This window comes from Lactuca saligna, chromosome 8, assembly GCF_052625555.1.
Source record: "Lactuca saligna cultivar CGN05327 chromosome 8, ASM5262555v1, whole genome shotgun sequence".
Taxonomy (NCBI): Eukaryota; Viridiplantae; Streptophyta; class Magnoliopsida; order Asterales; family Asteraceae; genus Lactuca; species Lactuca saligna.
In genome coordinates, this window is record NC_136424.1 from 213,421,775 (window position 1) to 213,428,265 (window position 6,491).

Below are 6,491 nucleotides of genomic sequence, written 5' to 3' on the forward strand. Positions count from 1 at the left end.
GATCCTGACCCGGATCCACTCCCAGCGTGTCCTGAAGTCTCCATACTAAAAATAAACCACCAGAAATCTCAGACACTTCCCACTATCCCGGGAACCAACTCCCAACCCAGCCCTAGAGGTCATGGTTTCCCCGATACGCGTATGGGTCCTGTGCTTTCAGTAGTACGGGCCCATACTACCTTCCACACCTACCCATATTTGTATGAAGTACTTCCACAACACCCTAGAGACAAATATACATAACAACGCTCTATCCTCATAACTCGAGGAACACTAGAAATCTCTCACAAGGAAACCCTAGGCTACCAGGCATCATAAATCAGGCAACACATCAAGAAATCGTGAAGATCCCTAGCCTAACTCTAGCATGTTGTTCTATCAAAGCTCAATAAAACAATTATCATGTATGGTATTTTGGGGTTACTAATTGGCTCAGGCTGATCATACCTCCGCATCCTCCTTTACTTATTTTGAAAACCATTTTAAATTCTCTTTTAAAAACCCTCCTCGATTTGAGACTGGAGTCACACAAGTGTTCCTCCAATTCACTCAAACCAAGGCTCTGATACCAACGTGTAACAATCGAAAAAAATCCAGCCAATTTAAATTTTCAAAAATGATCCGATTACATTAAATCGTTTACAAACCACGAATACCATACACATATTACTCTATCTCATAACGAATCACAGATCAGCCATGCATATCGGGTCCACTGTGGGACTGGTCCGCCTTGCAGGGCCTTCAGTCCACCTGGTCCAACCTCCGTGTCCAATCATGTACCTCAAGTCTACAGTGTGGTTGGTCCGCCCGCACTGGGCCTTCAACTCACCTGGTCCACTCTTTGAGTCTACAGTATGACTGGTCCGCCCACATCGGGCCTTCAGTCGGCCTGGTCCACTCTCCGAGCCTCGGCACATCTGGTCCGCCCGCGTGGGGCCTACAACATAAACGTATAATCATATAACAGTTCACATTCAAACAAGCCGATCTAGCAGATGACATAGCATAACATACTCTAAGCAGGATACCGACCTAACAGGTCATTAGCATAGCATCTCCCTATCTCTCAGGATACCGATCTCAATCAGGTCTCTAACATATACCGTCCTAACTCTCAGGATGCAAACATATCACAACAACAAAATAACAACAACTACCCGAATCTCAATCCGATAAGGGTCGGCCTTGGTGCCTTAGACCCTGTTGATATAGTAAGGATAACTCACCTCGAAACTGCCGGTTGAAAAGATAAGATCCCGCTTCTCCAACTCTAACACGAACTCCTCCACTGAACACCAAAACATTCAATTCAATAAATACCCTTAATACCAAAATACCCCTGGAAGACAACTGGTCAACCTTGGACAAAGTCAAGGTCAACCCCCGACTGACCCTACTCGCCGAGTCGACCCGATGACTCGCCAAGTCCCTATGCTCAGAACTTCCCTCAATCAGCAACCTAACTCGCTGAGTCACCCCAAGACTTGCCGAGTCCAACAACTCTGAGTCCACTCGCACCCAACTCACCGAGTCATCCCTTGACTCACCGATTCTCGACTCAACTAGAAAATATTAGGACTCCTCGACAAGACTCGCCGACTCCAAGAACAGACTCGCCGAGTCTAAGGCTATCTTCAACCTACTCACCGAGTTGTTCTTCTAACTCACCGAGTTCCAGGCCATCTTCAAGCAACTCGTCGAGTCCACCCATGTGACTCGCCGAGTATCACTGGTCTGAATCAATTCAGAAGCACTCCAGGCCATGCAATTGATCCAAAACATAGATCCAACCTCCTACAATCCATCCATCACGTAAAGTGGCAAACTTTACGTGAATCCAAAGAGATCTAGGCATTATTCACCTTAGAACTAAGGTTTGGGACATGATAGCTCCATTAACAACAGAAGAACAGGGGCTTTAATGCTCTTAAGATCTTCTCCACTCCAGATCTGAGGTAGCAACCTCATATCTATCCTTCAAACTCAAGATGTCAGACAAATAAGCTTCCCACACAACCCCAAAATGAGAATCTAGGAGAACACAGCCCAAGAACGAAAATATTACCTCCAAAGAATGCCCCAACAACAATGAAACTCGAATCCAAGCAAAGACCTTTGATCCAAGCCTCTTCTCCTTCAAGATTTCTTCAACAAACACCTCTCCAATCTCCAATTTGCTCAACAATGGGTTTCCTCCACGAAATTAGGGTTTCTGGGACTCAAGGGGATCAAGGAGGCTGTGGAGGAAACATAATGATCTTTATATAGGGCTCATTCCCCGGATTTAGGGTTTTCTTCACCTAGCACCTACTCGCCGAGTCCATCTTTGGACTCGCCGAGTAGGTCGCTTGACACACGACCAAAGTCGTGACTTTACTCGCCGAGTCCATCCATGGACTCGCCGAGTCGCTCTTCAAGATTTACACTTTTAGTCCCTTCAACGCTACTCTTGCTATTCCGGGATGTTACAGAATGCGCGACATTCCTTTCGCAAGTACTTCTTGGCTTGAATACTCGAGACGATACAAAGGTTCGTGCCGGTTTTGTCGCCATGGACTACTATAGTTTCGCCAGATGACAGATTAAGGCGAACAACCTTTTCATAACACATGATGTCGGCACGATGCAGACTCAACCAATCCATGCCGATAATGACGTCGAAACTTTTAATTGAGACAGACATGAGGTCGATGGAAAATGAATGACTATCTAGAGTTAGAGTACATGCTATGTATATACTGCTAGTGCTCTCAGTCTTTCCATTAGCCATTTCTACAGTGAACGATTCTTTAAGTGTTCGTGATTTTTGCTTAATTAGATGACAAAATTTTTGGTTCACGAAACTCTCTCCGCTCCACTATCAAACAGAATGCATGCATAAGAGTTACCGAGAAGAAACGTACCAGTGACCACTATGGGGTCGGCAACTGCTTCCTCGTGACCTATAGCCAAAACTCTTCCTACTCCACCGGCATTCCCTGCCTTCGGGCAGTTCCTCTTGTAGTGGTCCGCCTCGCCACAACCGTAACAATCCTAGCCCACACCAGCATCGGGGACTTGGTTGATTGGCATTGCTAGAGCTTTGCAGAAACGGGCGGTGTGCCCCTTCCTGTTGCAGTTTGAACACTGCATTTCCCGGCAGGCTCCTGTGTGGTGGAAGTTGCATTTGTTGCACTTTGGCAAGCTTCCAGCGTACTGCTTTACCGGAGCAGCAGCGGTAGGTGCTATCGCAGCATGAACTGCTACAACCTGCTGCTTCTTGGCAACTTTCTATGCAGCGTTCTTCTTCTTCTTGTGTCACACCCCCAAACCTGAACGGTGGAAACGTTCGGGGGCGGAGGACGTCATGCTCAGTATCATAACCATAGTGAAGAAAGCAAACACAACCATCATAAATATAATTTAAAAGGTTACATTGTTTCCAAAATACATGTTTCCAAATAAATTACATTTGATGTTTAAAAATATAGCAAAAGAATCTACGCCTTAGCGTCTTGACTTCAGAAATCTTGCGGTTACCTGAATTACTGATTACCTGAGAATACAAGTTGTTTTCAAAAGAGAGTATCATAATAAAGCTGGTGAGTGCATAAGCAATTTATGAGTGAAGAATGAATGTAGTTACTTTAGGTTTGTTACAAATTTGATACCAGAAAATCCAATATTTTCTAAAAGGTTTATTGTAGTTTTAACAGAACCGAGACTTAGTATATGTAAGTAAATCATCATACTTATGTGTGGTTTTATATTTAAATAAAACTCTTTTGTGCCAAATCTTAGAATTTCCGTGAACTTTATGTTTTGTTAATACCCTATGAGAGATGTTATAACCATACTAAAGAATAGAAGACCTCGTATGCGATGTTCTTCAGGCGTCGGAATGTTATGACACTTGTCACCCCAGACCTACCGGTCTAGCTGTTGCAAGCAGCTTAGATGCAGGTTTGTCAGACCCAGTATAGATCCATACACAACCATCACGTTCTCCCTCCAGGAAATTCTGATTATAACTACAAGACTTTTTGTGGTACTTAGGAGTACCCTGAAGGAGAATGTCTCGCAAGTTTATTAACAAGTTCACGTAGTGTGAAATGAAATATTTGTTTTGTAAGTCGATTTAGTTACAATTTCTTTGTCAAACGAAGTGTTCAAACTATACCTATTATAGTTTATCAAGAGTGTTGTGTGTGTTTGAATGAAACCTTGTAATACAAGACATTGTATTTCCATAAAATGACATTTGAAGTAATGAGTGTAAACTGTGCACACCTTGCTCATCATGTTACAAGGTGTGGATAACTCTTAAACATGTACTCGACAGTTTTGTAAAAATATCAAGTTTAAGTTTGGTAAAATAGCCTGCAAACAGGGCACAACTTTGCTGTTACGCTGTCAAGATAAATTTCAAATATATTTTGGTGTTTTAACTTGTATTCCCCCGCCCCCCCTAAAATCTAAAGAAAACAGGAAAAATGTAGGGGTATGATATCACCTGGAAAGTGTAGTGATTTGACGGAAACGGGATTTTTCCTCGGGCAACACCTCGACCAGGAAGTGGCGAGTTTTTCGAGAATCTCGGAGCTTCGGACCTTCATCGGGGCTTGGATATGAAACCGGGACTTTGGTATATTACTTGCATGCAAAACAAGGTAAAAACATGAGAGAAGGAGAGAAAATGAGCAAAGAAACCCGGAACTCTCGCATCCCTTTTATAGGGGGCTGGAACCCTCACGTACGCGGGGCGTACCAGCGAGCTTACGCGGGACGTACCCGTGCATCATGCGTGACCACATCCTAGGTTGTCGTTCTTCAGATTGGACAGGGGTATAGAAGTGTAGAGGGGCGACGTGGACGAACCGAGGCCTAGCACCGGAGTACGCTAGGCATAAATCGTCTCGATTTGTGCACCTCGAACTTGTAAAATCCGCAACTTTCGCATACTAGCTCCGTTTTTGACGTTCTTTATATCCACATGTAGGTAAGAATGTACTTTATAACTTTCGTATAGACTCCGTCGGCTAATTTTGAAATTAATTTTAATTATATATTTTTAATAGACCAGGACAGGATAAATCTGTTAAAAATTCATAACCTCTTCATCCGATGTCCGTTTTCGTCTGTCTTTTTACCGTTGTACTACTATTGTCGAGATCTTCAATTCTCGTTTAGGTTGTGTTGACTAAAAATCGTTCGATCTTTAGTTCAAGTTTTTAGCTGTCTATTGTTGTTCTAAAACTTATAAAAATCATAACTTCCTTATACGAAGTCAGACTTTGACGTTCTTTTTGTGGATGCTCATGTTTTTGTTATTATCTACGACTTTTGTTTAGATACGTAAGGCTAAAAAGTCTTTTATTGAAATGTCACTTTTCACGCTTATCAGCGTTTTACGGGTTTTGTCACGAATCTTTGATTGGTCATAACTACTTTGTTATAATTCGGATTTTAGTGTTCTTTATATTGAGACTTTTGAACATTTCATTTTTGACGTTATTTTTATTGATTCCAAAATAGATTATAATATTTGACTTTTTGAACATTACATTGACTTGGAATATCGGGTTGTCACATCTTGTCATCCCAGAACTTCCGCTTGTTATTAGTGGCTTTGGAGGGTTCTGAGATGGCTAGGGTTGTTGTTGACGACGGGGTATGGACCCCATGGTCAATGAGCCGTTGTGCCAGTCGCTTGGGATTATCGAAGGTAGCGGGGTTTGAAGCTAAAACATTCCCCCGAAATGGAGGCACCAACCCCCAAATATACCTCTCCGCCTTCTTGGCTTCAGAAGAGACCATTCCTGGACATAGCGCTACCAGATCGCTGAATCTGGCAGTGTAAGAGACTATGTCGGAGCGCTTCATGGTTAGGCTCCAGAGTTCCTGCTCCAGCTTTTGAACTTCGCCCCTCGGCCAGTATTCTTCAATCATGAGCTCTTTTAGAGCTTCCTAACCTATAGCATTTGCCACTATAAGGGATAGTGACTTGACATGGTTATTCCACCACATCAAAGCTCGGTCCGCGAAGGTGCAGGCGACAAATTTGACCTTGCTCCCTTCCGGACAGGAACATATCTCAAAGATCGATTCCGTCTTCTCGAACCATTGCGAGAGGGCAATGATTCCGCCAGTTCCATTGAAGGACATGGGTTTATAGCTGCTGAAATCCTTGTATGAGCATTCTCTAGAGCCCAATGGAGCTTAGACAGCAGTGGGAGGCACATAAGTCCCACTCCCACTAGTACCGGTATTGGTGAATTGTGCTAGGGCTGTAGTAACAACCGCATTCACAACTAATTGAATAGTTGTGGGGTTGTATTGAGGAGAAGGAGTTGGAGTTTGATTCAGAGTTATCGGAGTAGTACGTCTCGCTGATCGACATGGAGGCATCTTTTTGCTATAAAATCATTAGGATGAAGACATTTATAAGAATTTAATAGAGAGAGTGATGAGAGTGACTCATGGACTAACTCTCCATAGCCCAATAACAC